The 16,718-nt window shown below is 36.9% G+C and overlaps 1 long non-coding RNA gene across 1 annotated transcript; it reads left to right on the top strand.

Annotated features, from left to right (window-relative positions):
* Window positions 1–2,741: 2,741 nt before the first annotated feature.
* Window positions 2,742–14,122, top strand: LOC107598198 (uncharacterized). The gene is made up of 3 exons (XR_001610530.1): window positions 2,742–2,752; window positions 13,416–13,603; window positions 14,013–14,122. It is a non-coding gene; the product is annotated as an uncharacterized lncRNA (long non-coding RNA).
* The last annotated feature ends 2,596 nt before the right edge of the window (window positions 14,123–16,718 follow it).

A 16,718-nucleotide genomic window follows, 5' to 3' on the forward strand; every position in this document is an offset into this window, starting at 1 on the left:
GGTAAAGAAGGCCATCTTTGAACTCTTGTCCGGTCCCGAACCGGCCAAGGAGGCCGTCTGTGAACCCTTATCATGTCTCAATTCAGTCGTAGAGGTTGTCTGTGAACTTTCATCCAGCCCTGAATCAGCCACGGAGGCCGTCTGTGAACACTTCTCTTGTTTTAACCCAGCTAGAGATGCTGCCTTTGAACGTTCAGCCCTGTCTGTCACAGCCGAGGAGGCTGTTCATGAACTTCCTGACTGTCCAGTCGCAGCCATGAAAGCCTTAAACGAACTTTCTATTCACCCAGTTAACCCCATCACGGCCATAGGGGCCACAAATGAACCTGTTATCTGCCCCGTTAGTCCAGTCACGAACCCAGAAACCTTACCTGAGCCCTCTGTATGCTCTAGTAGCCTTGTCACAGTCTAAAGACCCGCCTTTAAACTCTTAACCCTGTCTGTCATAAGCCCAGAAAATATAAATGCAATCCATGTCTGCTCTGTTACCCCTGTCATTGCCAAAGAGACCACTAATGAACTGTCTACCTATCCTGTCTCAGTTAATGAGTCTAATTTTGAACCATATGTCTGTCCAGTTTCAACCAAAGAGCCTGAGCGTGAACAGTTTTGTCAGTCTTGTTTCAATTAATAAATCTAATTTTGAACAATCTGTCTGTCCAGTTTCCAACAATGAGCTTGAGTGCAAACAGTCTGTCTATCCAATTCCAGCCAATGATTATGAACTGTCTGCCTGTTCAATTTCAGTCAGTGAGCCTGTTTATGAATTGTCTACTCATTCAGTTGTCACCAGGGAAACTACTGATGAACCTTTTGTGTTCCCTGCCTCGGTCCTTGTCGTTTTATTGTTTATTTATTTATATAGCACAATTTAATACAACTCAAGTTGCCCAAAGTGCTTCACAATCACAAGCTAAAAAAACCATATATATATATATATACTGTATATACACACACCCTCATCACATAAACACAGATAAACATTAACCCATTTAAAAAAGCTCCCCATTTTTGTATTTAAAAGATGTTGTTTTAACATAGCTTTGAACATGGGTAAGGATATGGCAGATCGAATAGATTGCGGGAGGTCATTCCACAATTTAGGGCCTACACGAGAAAAGGCTCTGTCACCTCTATGTTTATATTTTGTCCTATTAGCTCAAAGCAGATGTTGATTTTCTGATCTCAAGGATCTAGTGGGGGTGTAGATTGCCACCATACTGGACAAATACACAGGAGCTAGATTGTGCAAGACCTTAAAAACAAGTATGAGTATCTTGTAAATAATCCTTAATCGTACTTGTAGCCACTTTAATGAAATTAATAACGGAGTCACAGATTCAAATTTCTTTGCAGACTTAATTATTTTTGCTGCTGCGCTTTGGATTTTCTGTAGACGCATAAGTGCTCGAGCATCAACTCCATAATATAGGGAATTACAATAATCCATTCGAGAAAAGACAATGGCAATAATTACTTTCTCAAAATCTGAACTGGATAGAAATGGCTTAGTCTTAGCTAACAGACGTAAATTTAAAAAACAAGATCTCACTCACCACAGTATCAATTTGCCTGTCCAACTTTAGGTCACTATCCAGAACAAATCCCAGATTTTTTACAGTAGATTTAGATTTAAATAATTTGCAGCCATCCAGTCCTTAACATCCTGTAAGTATGCTGATAGAGCGTCAAATGAATTAGAATTTAACTCTTTCACAGGCAAGTAAATCTGCGTATCATCGGCATAACAGTGGAATGATACTCTATATTTCTGAAAAATAGCCCCCAACGGTACAATATACAGGGAGAAAAGAATTGGAGCAAGAATTGATCCTTGTGGGACTCCCCAAGGAAGATGTAATCTTGAAGAATAACAGCCCCCAATACTAACAGAAAAAAATCTGTCTGTGAGATAAGACTTAAATCATTTAAGCACATTTCCTTTTACGCCAACCCAGTGTTCTAAGCGGTTGATTACAATCTCATGTCCACCATATCGAACGCTGCACTAAGGTCAAGCAAAATTAAAATAACATTTGCGCCATTGTTCAGTGAAACAAAAATGTAATTTAACACCTTAACCAACACTGTCTCAGAGCAATGCTGGGACTTAAAGCCTGACTGAAAGGGCTCACCAATTGAATTCACAATGATATGTGCTTGTAATTGCTTAAAGACCACTTTTTCTAAGACCTTTGCTAAAAAAGGAAATTTTGAGATTGGTCTAAAATTATTAGGATCCTTTATTGCCAAATTAGGCCTCTTTAATAATGGAAGAACTGTAGCATGCTTAAACTCTGCTGGACAGGTGCCATCACATGACATCACCTTTAGATGAAGAAGGCCTAAGATGAACAACAATATCCACCAAAACTGGAAGTGTAATATGATGGAATTCTATCCATTCCACGCTACAAGGCACCGCCAGGTCAAAAGATGGATCCACCTGCAACTTCGGTATTTTAAAGTGTAAACCAACAATTTTATCATTAAAAAAATTCAAAAAGTCTTCACTGTTCAGGATTGAAGGATCTGGATACCTAGTTTGCCAAGGTTTGCCAACTGAATTTATTATCTCGAATAAAATTTTCGGCTCATTCACATGTTGAGTGATAACATTCCAAGTAATACTTATGTTTAGCATCTCTAGAGGCCTTCTGGAATGTCAGTAGCGATTCTCTGAATATCTCATAATGGACCAGCAGTTTATGTTTTTTCCATGTCCTCTCAGCTTGTCGAGCATGTTGTCTAAGTGCCCTTAGGGATTCATTAAACCATGGCAAATGTTTAATTTTACCCCTTTTAGCTTCAAAAAGAGCCACGTTATCTAACATATCAGTGCAAACATAATTTAACCGTTCCAACAGCTCATCAACACTTAAATTCATCAAGGATGTTTCAGACAAGATAGAATCACAATAGTCTCTATACAAAATAGAGAACACTGCCATCAGTCAATCACATTTACAAACTCTCAGGAAACCGCATCCTGCTCACAACACATGTGTACATTAAAGTCTTAATAATTAAAAAACAGTAAAATTGTGTAATCAGCCAACTCACAAAATGAGAAAATTCATTTATAAAATCCTTATTTAGCTTTGGAGGACGATTCACATGTGCAACCAGCACAGGATTAGTCAACATTATCTGAAACTTTTGTAGCTCAAAGCTATTATAATGTTCAGTAGAGATCGTCCGACATCCGATTTCATCTTTAAAAATAGACATAAGGCCCCCACCTCGACCAGTTAAATGAGGATAATTATAATAGGAGTAACCCAGTGGTACAAGTTCAGCCATTGGAGTCAGATCTCCTACCTTTAACCAAGTTTTCCGACAAAAAAAGGACCAACTTATTGTTTATAATAAAATCGTTGAGTATAAAAGTTTTGTTTCCCATGGAGCGAACGTTAAGTAAAGCCATTTGCATCTTCGCATAACGAAGATACTGCTGCTCAATGCCTCTCATACAGACGTGTGACCATCCCGTTTGTCTCACAAAGGTCGGGCCATCAGGAAGTATCGGGTGAATCCAGCCACACATGCCAGTCGTGAAGCGCCGACAAACTATTCGGCCTGCTGGCAGATAATGCATTTGCATGCCACCACAAAAGGGGTGGGGCTGTACAGAAACACCGTCTAAGCTGTTCGCCAATCACAATGCACTGGGACAGCCAACCAATAACAACACATTTCATTTTTGGAAGGCGGGCTTTCATCAAACCTGGAACTAATTGAGCCATTTGTGCCAGGCTGGGGAGAAAGGTGTTAAATGTAATGTAATTTATGTGAAAAATAATGCATTTTTCGAACCACCAAGCATGACGGCATTTTAGTAAAAGGATAAAGTATTATCCTGTCAGTGTGTCTGAGTTTATGTTATTCTGTGGTAAATATCTGCACCACAAGAATGGTAAATATGTTGATATAAGTATGTTAATATATAGAATGTTAAACTCATTGAGCTTGACAGAACATCACTTGTGTCAGTGAATGTTTTTCGAGTAAACGCAGATGAGGTGTTCACCAAGTGATCGTTTCACCAATTAATATATGAATTTATTCTCTAAAGACACTCAAAACGATAAATCATATTGGTGCAAATTTAAAGAATACAAATCAAATGGGATGCATTCATCATCATACATAAGTAATGATGAAACTATTTTACCAGCTACTGAATTTAACCAAAACTCATGGCTTTAATGACTTTAATGCATTGTTAGTCATGTTCCTGTATTTAAAATCACTTCTCACTCCTGCAAAGAAAGAAAGAAAGAACAAACCTAATTGTTGTTTGGGGAAAACAGCTTCTTTGTTCAAAATCAGAAACAAAACAAATCATGGATTTAAATGAAACACAGCTGCTTCCTTTCATTATCTGCAGTCAGCAGATCCATCAGGCCGATGACAATGCAGAAAAATACTGAGCATATTCTCAATATTTAATTGCTTCTGTCAAAACCCAAACGCCCTCCTGTGAGGAATGAGATGTCGACTAGCATGTGTTCATACTGCAACTCAAGCTTTTTGTGATGTTTTGATGTTCCTTCTACACATTTATATTTATGCCATTATTTTTCTATAAGATAAATAGACAAGCAGATTTCACCTGACAGAATAGGTGAAAATAGGTGAAAAAATCCAATCTAATTGCATTACCATACATAAAGATTACAATTATAAAGACCTATTTTATACCTTTTTACTTGGACTGCTAATCATGTAGTTCCCCTTCAAGGGAACTCCACACTGCGTCTTCTAGAGGACACTTTGGGGAATGCCATCAGCATGACTGGTGTCTGAAGCACGTGTAAAAACACTCCAATCCCACTTGGCCATGCAGCCTGTGACGTCATTACCGGGGTACCCTGAAGTATAGAGGGTGCCTGTAATGCACGTCATCAGCTTTTTTGTCTTCAGGAGCCGTCTGTTTGTTCAGTGAGTGAGACATGGATAAGAGTTCATCTGAGTGTTGTAGGAAGTGTGTGCCTCTGTGTCTTGAGATTTGTGACACCCGAGGACTCACACAACCTATGTGTTATGTGTTTGGGAGAGGAGCATGCATGTTCAGTGCTCGAGGAAATTATGAGGAAAGTGTGAGTACTGAGTCATCCCAGCCCACCAACCCCACAAACGGGGAGATGTTGGAGGTTATGGCCCGTACTGCTAAGAGATTCGAACTGGTTTGGGGGCATGAGAAACAGAAGCCTTCTCGTAGTCATCTAGATGATCGGTTTCTGTCAGGCCATGACCGTCCTTCTCCCAGGAGCCTTCCATTTCTCAACGATCTTCATTCAGAGCTTGAGAGATCTTGGTCGTGACCATATTTAGCTCAGCTTCACCTCTTTAAACACACCGATTTGCTAATGTTGAAGGTCTAACTGAGCATGGGTATGTGAAGATGCCACCTGTGGAAGAGACGTGAGTGGGTTATCTCTTTATCTACTAGGCAGGTACATCCCTTGCCGGACTAGGTCATCCCCCATAATCTCTGAGCGGGCTGGTCTGTCTTGATCCGAGGATCACAGACAGTACCAGAAGTCTAGCGTGGCCACTCGTGCTCCTCTGCTTTAAAGGAGTAGAGCATGTAGGAGGCGTGATTCTAAGGAGAGTAGAGGGGATCCCATAAAACTGATTGAGAAGAAGCGTGCTGATAGCCAATGCTCTGTTACAAACACACCTTAGTGCTTAGCGCTGGCTGTCTCCCCCCTATCCTTACCTTAGCTCGATTCTCTCTCTCGAGTGGTGTAAATTGAGCTCTTGCACTCAGCGGTTTGGTCCTGTGGCTGCCTTTTCAGTTGAGCTCAGGATTGTAGGGAGCATGAGAGTTTTAAGTTTCTCATCATAATCTACAAGATGCCCCTCCCCAAAGTTTTGGGTTTTAAGTAGGGTTCTTTGCTCCCTTCTCTGATCTGGGTTGGGCTGCCTCCCCTGTTTTAGAGGGGTTTTAAGTAGGCGGTTAGTAGCTATTTGAGGATAGTTTGATGGACTGTCCTTGGTTGGGCTGTTTCCCTCATTTCAGAGATTTTAAGTAGTCAGCCCACCTATAGCTATAGGTTGAGTCTCTTTTAGGCTTCCAATTTGGGAATTTTCTTGTCAAAGATGTACCGGTCGAGGCCGGTTTTCTTTGATAAGGCTACTGTATTGTGAGCTTTCCTACCTATATTTTGGTAGCAGGGATGGGCCTCCTCCCTACTTTAGGGCTTTATAGGCAGCCCCCCCTGAGGTTCACTTTTTGCCTAGTGTAGTGGTGCCTCCCCTGTATTAGAGGTTATTAGGTAGGCAACCCACTTATAGCAGCCTTGTCAGAGGTCAGTAGCTGTCTGTGGATAGATCCCTTTGGATGAGTTGTTCTTCCAATCCCCATGCTTGGGCTGTCTCCTTTGTTAGGTTTTCGAGTAGACCCATTACCCGGGCGTTATTGCCCCCTTAATCGGTGTATGTCTATCACAATTTTTTGGTGCTCTCTCACCAGGTGGTCAGACTTGCACCAGGGTATGGCGTAGTGGGCATTTTCTTTTCCCAAAGTGTCCCCTATGGGACACAGTGTCAAGTCTGACAACCTGGTAAGAGAGCACCAAAAATCGATACCATTTTTTTTTTCATAACCGATCTGATAACAAAAAATTTGATTATCGGCAGATACCGATCCGATACTTGTGTGTTGACCTGATCATCACAGTTTTGTGTGTTAAACACAATCTACTAAATTTTATATAAATATTTATATATAAAAATATATACTATAAAATTAAAAGAGAAGTTTATTTTAAATGTATAGCACAGCAATGAGGCAGCAACATATGATAGATAGGACAGAACAAGAAAGGCTATTAACAATCTTTCATTGTGCAAAAGTATTATAATATGAAAGGCTCCAATACAGAGCGTAACAAAGCGCTTATGCGCATGCCGCATGCAGAATGATACAAAGTTTCTCTTGCTCTAGAAACATTGTAACCATTAACTGACACTATATCTATTTGCTAATAGAATGTATGATACAATTCTGCATATGTCCTCTAAGATTTTTTTTTTGTGGTTGCAAGCTTTAGGGTTTCTGTTCTTCTAACTGCTGGAGTATGTCCGAGGTTTCTCTGCTATGTAGACAAATGCGGATATGTGTGTGTGTGTGTGTGTGTGTGAGTGGTTGGCATGGTCTTTTCTCTCTCGTCTCCATCTGGTCTCCATTAGGACTGGGAGTATAAAACTACTGCACTAAGAGAGAGCTCCACAGAGCCGACAGACTCTTAACAATCTAACCCCAACACACTCTTGCAGCTATGTCCATGGTGCTGTGGGTCTATCTGCTGTGTCTGCAGGGATGTCTTCTCACATATGCTCTGGACTGCACGGGCAGAAGGGTGGAATGTGCCGACACACAGGTTACAGAGGTAAAGGTAAGTGCTATAGCTTCTGGTTTGAGATCTTTCATTATTGAAGAACGTTATACGTTACATTTGGTATGTAAAAGCATTGTGGCTTGCTTTTTTTAACCTAAGCTACAACCTTTCAGTGGTACTTGTACAGTTGTTCAGGCTTTGAGCACTTTTTGTGTAATTACACATTTATAAAAAATCTATTACATAGTGACACCACAATTACACATTAAATCAAAATACACCTGTGCATAAGATAATTTCAGGCAAATCACTGAATTCACAATGAGAAATAAGACTCAAAATTGTGGTCTACATGACTACAGTAAAAGCTCTGGAATGCTAAACCAAAAAGTTTCCATTCCAGCTTGCTTTTGCGTCACAATGGCAAAGCAAGAGAATAGTGCAATTATAATAGCCATAAGGCATTATGTATGTGTATTTTTAGACATTAAAGGAGGCAGTAAAGACACTGACCAGATGTGTTTGAGGAGTCAGAACCGCAGAGACAGATGCCATTCCACTCTTTGCTACTATGGAGTCTGAAGAGTTGTGACTCAATGGTCTGTCAACCTACAATACTGTGAAAGGAATAAATGTCTCCAACTTTCCATGTAATTTCAATGTGCCAGGAAGCTATTTGACTTTCCACTTACTACGTTTTCCATATCCTCTGTCTCATATCCACAGTTAATATAAAGATTTGAATACACACACAAATTAACATTCTGACGAATGAATGTTAATTGAATGTTAAAAAAAACAAGTACTTTCTAAGACTGCACTTTAGCTTAGGCTCTGACATAATTCTGGCATAGTTCAATGGGATATGGAAAACACTTACTTTTTCGTGGCTTTCTGAAATGATAATTTCTAGGGAACTATATTCTGAACTCTGCTAGATGTGGCTGGTTAAAAAAATGAGACAAACACCATGAACACTGCACTTCTTTGATGTATAATTTGTTTTAAATTAATTGAGTATTCAAGACAATGAGGTGGAAAGGGAGGGATGAAATGGAGGAAAGAGTAGGAGTGCTGAGAGAGACAGAGAGATTAGCCTTATTAATCTTGTTATTACTATTTTCAGTTGCTTCAAAGAAGTTTTTACAAACTACAAACAAATAAATAATTTAATAAAAGTAAATGGTGGCTCAGTCAAGAAGACGTATATTAATTATAAAGCATATACAATGGTACATGTGCTCTGAGAGGCAATATGTTTAATAGTGGGCTATTATCAGAGCTTAATTTATTTGGTATTTACAGACTCTAGAGAAAGAGAAAATAAATTAACCAACTGCCTGGCTCCAAAGGTCATTGTGGAATTTTTTTTTTTTTTTACAAAATCAGCCGTGGAAGCCAGATCAACACTTTAGCTCTGAAATGAATTTGAATCAATAAGTTGCTGTTATAATTATCTCTCTCTCCCTCTCTGTATATATATATATATATATACACAGTATATAATCCTCTTTCATTTCCTTTCGTAGGTAAAAGATGAGCCCTTGTCTTCTCAGGTGAGTCTCTGTCACTGTTTGATCAATTCAAATTGCTGAATTAAAGTATGAATTTCTTTTAAAAACAGTCAAAAAAAAGCAAAAGTGTACAAAAGTGTAGGTCAAAAGTGTACAGATTTTGCCTGGGTCTGATCTGCAAATTTGCCAACATCTATTTTTCTAACTGATCTCAGGTGAGGGCTCGAAGACAAGCTCCAATCACTCAGCGGCCTGGATCTTACTCAGTCAAAGGATCTCCTAACACACTCATCCAGGTGAGAGAATGCATTCATGTAACACAGTAAAACTTTTCTTTGCTGGCCAAAAAATTAGAGAAAAAAAAGCTCATGTACTTTCTGTTCTGTGCTTAAGACCGACAGGTCGAGGCGAAATTTGAACTCTAGTAAAAAAAAGCCCCACAGATCTCGTATCGGTTCTTACTCATTACTGTCCCATTACCACGCAACCAACCAATTACAGGTGCGTATCCATGACACAATATCATCTTAAAACACAAATAATCAAAGTAATAATATACACAAATTAGAGATCAATAATAGTGCAATTTATCAAGATGTACAGCACCATAGTACAGTGGTAGTAGATAATAATACCATGGTGCACTCTTAAAGTTTTTTTTTTTAAATAATCTTTCTATGAAAGGTTCTTTGTTTAGTATGTACAGTAGAGTATGTTTTCAAAACAACCCCCCCCCCCCCCCCCCCCCAATAAAAAAAAGAATATAAATAAATAAAAATAAAATAAGAAACTCTCTGGATCTCCATGACAGGTTGTAAGTGTTCATAGACAGTTTGAGGGTGCATTCCATCCCAAAGTGGCTGCATTAAAGGTGAGTTCTCTTAAACATAAATATGTCTGACAATTTAGTGTCAAATGGTGCAAGTACAGCTCTGTTTCTATTTTAGTCTGTAAAGAAGAGATCCAGAAGAAATTCACCAAAGAAAGAAGAATGCAAGGACTAACACATGCTCCTGGGAGGTTCTTTGAAGCACTTACTGAAGCTGTACTTCCTGTTAATGTTCTAGCTCATCTGAGGCAATGTACTTGTAAGAGTGCTGTGAGATCACAGATTATGTGCAGATAATGTGATCACAATTAATGACAATAACTGGACAGTCCCACATTAAAATTTCTCAAATACACAAAAATGACTTCAATATAAACATATATACAGCATACTAAGCTTTAAAACCTACATAATACCCATTTAGAAGAAAGTTTATAGTTTAATTATCTTTTGCTAATACAATTCTGAGCAATGTTGAACTAAGTTATATAAATCTCTATACACTGCTTGAACAAATATTTCTCAAAATCTTTTGTAGATTTCTGATTAAATAAACTTTAATTTGGATGGTCTGAACTATTTCACATAAAATATATTTAATTAAGAAAAAGAAAAGCCCTGAAATAGCATTTAATCATTAAACATTTCATAATGTTTAAAAAAAAAAAAGTCTATTCACTGACCGTCTGTTGCATATTGCACATGCTGAAAAGCACTTTCCAGATCTGGCAAGCTCTAATCTGATTGGCTGGATTTGGCTTCTGGGAGTCAGTGTGGACAGCTTATTTTATCAGTCTGCCTGGAATCAAATCTGTGGTTTATAGCTTTAGATGTTGGTCAAACAATGGTTTCCTATCTAAGTGGGTGAATTTTGGCCAAATGCACTGCAAAGTGTAGCAGATATGTCTGGCTATGCAAGACCAGCCAGTATGCATGCAGACTACCAGAGCACTTTGGCACAGAGATTGGTGAGGCCATATTAGAAAGGAAACACTCAGACTTCGTCCATAGCTACAGAAGGCCCATTGTTGTCTGTGTGTGCATGTGTCTAAGTAACCAAAATACCAGTCCACCTGTGCATAGAATAGTTCCAGTTTTGAAGGAGGGACTGACAAAATGCACTGGCCTAATGCCTGAGTAATCCAACCGACATAACACACATACACACAAGTGCTTTTATAAACACCAGATTTTAGGATGTCTAAACAAGACGTGATGATGTGGGAAGCAAATTCTGGGTGGTAGCCATGCCATGGACACATGGAAAGCGGCAACATTTTAACACACACATTTTTCACACCTGTCTACTTAAGTCTGGTGAATAGTGGCATCACCCATGTGTGAAAGAAGAAGAGAAAAGTTAGTTAAGAAAAAAACAGTAATATTTCAATGAACTGTGCTCTATAATGTGCTGTATTCTCATTTAAAAAGCAGGCACGTTTGATTACATACTTAAAATTAAAAGGAAAACATTATACACATGAATTTACAAAAAATAATATTTTATCTACATTAAATTTGATTTGTAAGGCAGATGCTGGTGTTAAAGTACAGTCGCTCAGTCAATTAAGTATGCCATACATTTTTCATACATTTTCTTTCTATTGTTTACATACTTGTGATTTCCCATAATGCATTTCTCATTATTTATTTTAGATTAGCAGCTGGAATTCTTTGAGTATGATTAATCGCTTATTTCTTTTTCTTTGACTTGGTCATTTAAGATCTAATAGTTGTTTTTCTAACACAGACAGAGAGCCTTTATACGTTTTCAGGAAATAATTGGAAGTTATGTGTCTGGCTGATTTGAGGTGAATCAGAGTTTAGCTTGGGCTCGTCTCCGTTGGTCTCGGAGCTCTAGGAGAGCAATAGTGGACAAATGAACCTCATCAGGTCCGTCAGCTATGCGTAGTGTTCGTGCATAAGCATACCAATATGAACATATAACCACACAAAAAAGGTTTTAATATGTAATCAAAATTAATGTTACTAAAATCCTCAAATAGCTGACAAATATAAAATGGATGAAAAAGGTTGTTATTTCATGCCATATAATAATAATAATAATAATAATAATAATAATAATAATAATAATAATAATAATAATAATAATAATAATTTATATTGTCATTATTAACTAATAATAAAATTATACTACAAATTCTAATATATTTATGGTATTTACAGTTATTATACATCACACCTATAATAATAATATAATTTATTATTGATAAATAATATAATTATATTGCTAATTTTGATATAATAAGGTTTTTACATTTATTATACATATATCATATCAATAAAGAAGAAGATTAAATTAACAGTATTTATAATTGTTTTATTGTTATTAATAATAATAATATTACTACACAAATACTAGTGCAATTACTATTAATGTTATTTATAATAATAATAATAATAATAATAATAATAATGGTAACACTTTAGTATAGGGACCAATTCTCACTATTAACTAGTTGTTCATTAGCATGCCTATTATTACCATATTGGCTGTTTATTCTGCATGACATCTACATCCCTAATCCTACCCAATGGAAAAGCATGGTAGTTGTAACACATTCAAGTCTTACATTTCAGCAAATACTGTATAATGTAGCGAAATGATCAGGAAAAATATAATAATAATAGTTTTCTCACATTTCTACTAGTGGGAAGTCATCAGACACTCCTGCACCCCCATGGCACAGTCCACCACCTTACTCGCCATCCTGACTGCTGCCACCTTTATCATAGCAATCTAATGAAGACAAAAACTAGGACAAGATGTTCAGTAAACGTGGGTGGCAGATCTGTGTGTTTGTTTTGGTTAGGTCCTTCATTTGAGAGAGATCTAATGAAAAAGCACCACACTGGGATTTTACAGGCAACAGCATCTCCACAGGAACATGCAGTAAAAGCTAATAAGATTCCATTTCACTAATGTAATCTTCGGATGTTTCATACAATTTCAAACGCAAGAATCAGAACACAAGAAAACAGGCAAGGCAAGACTATGACTAGACTATGGTAACTAGAACTAGAAACTTTGACAGGGAACTAACTGGCTTCGTAAAGTAGCTATCACTTGGAGAGCAATAAACGCTAGACAATACACGGCCCTTCGAGTGAGTCTGAGTGAGTGTAATATAGTGTGTGTGTGTGATTGGTTACAGCTCTGTGCAATCACTGCAATGGATGATGGGAAATGTAGTCTGTGGTGACGTGTAACACTCTGTGTAGTGAGAGAGTCAATATAATGGACGAGTGACCTCTGGTGGCGATCGGACGGAAGTCCATGGAAAGAATTTGTAACAGTATGCATCCAACAAGACATTTAATTTTAAATACACAGACATGAGAGGATGAATATGAGATTTGCAATCTCGTTTGCTCATCTGCTGGAGGACTGGGCCTCATCACAGACCAAACTTCTGCTCATGTGCACAATGTGTGTATTATTCAGAAACAGGCCAAACACGGTGATGGTGTGTATGTATACACTTTTAAAACCTCCTCAACTGATGTGCTTAAGGTGTGTGGATTTATCCAAACCCAAAATATGAATCAAATACAAGGTGTTGGTTCAGCAATGAAGAAACAGCAGGGAGGCTAACGTTAACAGAACTGCTGCAAGAATCTGATTCCTCCATTTTTTTGTGAAAGCCTGATGCTGTGTTACCATGACAACTGCCAGCAGGATATGGAGCCTTGGTATTCTAGCTCATAGACATAATAAATACCTAGACGCCTCATTGGCCGCTCGACCGCACGTCAACGTCGCCGCCATATTGGTGAAGGCAACTCTCATATCGGGACAGGCGAAAACATATCTGACTCGTCGGCAGCTTGGGCATCTACAAACCGTTGCACAATAATAAAAACAGACCTCGGGGTATTATCTTTCACAGGTAAGACTAAACAGTTGTATCTGTATGTTTTTTGGTCATTTTTAGCTTTATGTTGACAGCTTAATTAGCCACCGGTGTCAGACTATAAATAGCTAGCGATATCGCTAATAAGCTGTGAAAGCTGAGATTTTATATGAAATCAAAGTTTAAATGAATTCTTAAGTTTTAATTTTAATATTGTAGTATATCATAAAGTAAATTGTGTTATGAGCACAATATGTACAGTGAGCACTTTGACAAGACAATGCCAGACTGTCAGGATTAGGGATGGAGCTCAATTATCTCTCTTTAATTTCACTAATGTTACTTATTTACGAAGAGTAAGTTTATCATCACTTGATTATAAGGATTGCATAGTTTATCATAAATCTGTGGATTTATTGTGTATATATATATTCTCCCTTTTTAGCCAATTGCAAACAGGACAACGCAAGCCTTAAGGAAAGCTGAAGAAAGCCTGTTCTCTGCATTTCCAAGAGAGTAGGCTATACTTCCACAGCCTAATGTTGTATTAGAACTAGTTAAAACCTACAATAGCCCTGAATGAATCACCCTTGATATTACATATTCTACTTGCTATTATTCATCTATTGTTATTCATTTAATTTATTTTGGTATTATACATACAATTTATTCTATTATAAATCTATTATATGCCGTTGTACTCGCTTTTTATATTATTCACTTTACTACAACTTGTACTACATATACTTTTTAATATTACATATCACTTTTACTGTGCACTGTATCAGTGCATAATATTTTACCGCTGTAACTGTACGTTTTACTGGATCCATAAAGGATTATCAGTTGCATTTGTTATTGTTTTTGTTGTGGAGTTTATCTGTATAGAGTGCTATCAAAATAAAAAGCAGACTACCAAGAGTGTCCCTTTTTGATTTGTATTCGCTGGTTTTATTAAATTTTCTCAATGATGGTAAATTATTAGTGTTTAAAGATGTATTATTTTGATTTTCTTCCAGTATTTCAAAGGGAGTGAGCTGTGTTCTGACCTAAAATGTTGGGGTTGAAGACAGAGAAAGCAATGAAACAACTTAATTTCATTTCATGTACATTCAAATGACAAAACATGTATATGTCAGTTATACTACATTAACATTAGAATTGTAAACCGAAAAAATCAATCAAATCAACAAGTGAGACAAGTGTGAGTTTTCACAATTTCTTACAAAAATTAATAATTTTCCAAACCTAACTAAATAACTGGAGGCAGAGTTATTTTTAACTCCATGTATATCACAAACCTCTGAAATCGGTTGATAAATGTAAACGTTATCGTGTTTTTATCCAGAAAAAAATGCAGCTCCCCCATTTACCTCCATTTATTTTTAAGGCAGTCTTGCCTTCACAAACATGGTGGATGCGTTGACCTATCGCAGCAACGGCTCAAAGCGGCCAATGAGGCGTCTAGGTATTTATTATGTCTATGTTCTAGCTGACCCTAGGGAACTGCATTGTGGGTAAAAGGCCCCTACCACGACTGGAATGGAACATATGGTGAACGGTGATAAGTATGTGTTATTGGACAGAGTTCAGGCCTGGAAGGAAGATTTGGAAAAAGGCATGTGCATGTGTTTATTAATGAGCAAATACCATGATTTTTTTCATTAATACAGTAAATAAAGATGTTTACAGACCCAATGGATTTTTTTTTTTTTTACAATCTCGGTGTTGACATATTTCCTACTGAAAAGTCTGAGTGGGAAGCGTTATTTTTTTTTATTTTCTTTTTTACTTGCTCTGTGCTCTGTTTATTTATAGTCAACTTTTAGGGGTACATTAACACTGGCATAGGCACCATTTTATGTTTCTGCTGGTGGGTGTGATGGTGCGCTCGGTGAAGAATTCAGTTTGCAAACAGAAACACACGGACTGCAAAATACATTCACACTAAATAAAACCAAATAATCCACACATAAGATGAAATCAACAGATACAAGAAGTATTCCATGAAGCCCATGTGCAATAATGTTTACTCTAACTGTATAGAGATTTTCATTTCATAGAGATGGAGGAAATTAACAAATATCCTGCTCATTTTTCCGATAGCATAGTCTGCTGCCACATAAAACTCCATGTGATTGCCTAAATATGAGGTACTGATAATGAAAACTGCTCAAACACAGTTTTATCCAGGCCTGGTTCCAGAATTATATACTGAGGTTGCTTCAGAAATTAGCGAGTGAACCAAAACTTTTAGAGAATACAAAATTTGAATGAGAAAATGGAACAGTTTTTGAGGGAAAACAAATGTTTTGCCAGAGAATACAAATGTATTGAAATATACCTTGCATTTGTTGTATTTTTTCCATCATATTGACCCCTTTGGCTCTGTACCAAAGACCCTCAAAAATGGTGACCTCTTCTCAAAATAATTAATTTTATAAAAATATATTTTATGTAATAACATATATTTATATATTAATGTATAAAATAATGTATTCTAATGCACTCTCAGGAAAGAAAGGTGCATAAGCTGTCACTGGGGCGCTACCTTTTCAGTTTTTGTACCTTTTTTCTGAGAGTGTGTATTTATACTGTGTGAGAAAATTGATTAAATCATTAGAAATTATATTGTCATTGACTGTGATAAATCACAATCTCATGATTTGGTGAAAGTAAAATAATAATAAAATAATTTTAAATATTGTGGGTAAAAGGCCCCTTGCCACAGCTGCAATGGAACACAGGGTGGATGATGAAAATTGTGTGTACAAGGAGAGAGTTCAGAGCTGGAAGGAAGATTTGGAACAATATTAATTCTTAAAGCTTTCTAGCAATAATTTCTATGACTTTTTAATTATTACAGTAAATAAGGATGTTTACAGATGCCATGGAATCTCTTGAAGAGCTCAGTGTTGATTTATTTCCTCGAGAGAAGGGTTTTTTAAAATAGCCAAGTTAGTTACATCACAACTGTGGAAATGATTTCCTACTTGCTTGGTATATATTTTATGTATATTATATGTTTATATTTTAATGTCTAAAAAAATTATTGTATTAAAAGAAATTTAGTCAAAGTAAAATAAATTAAAATAATAAAACATTTTAATATTGTAAATGTTAGTATATGTAATTTGCAATATCTTATCAA

This window comes from Sinocyclocheilus grahami, unplaced genomic scaffold (assembly GCF_001515645.1).
Source record: "Sinocyclocheilus grahami isolate Dianchi unplaced genomic scaffold, SAMN03320097.WGS_v1.1 scaffold247.1, whole genome shotgun sequence".
NCBI classification, from domain to species: domain Eukaryota; kingdom Metazoa; phylum Chordata; class Actinopteri; order Cypriniformes; family Cyprinidae; genus Sinocyclocheilus; species Sinocyclocheilus grahami.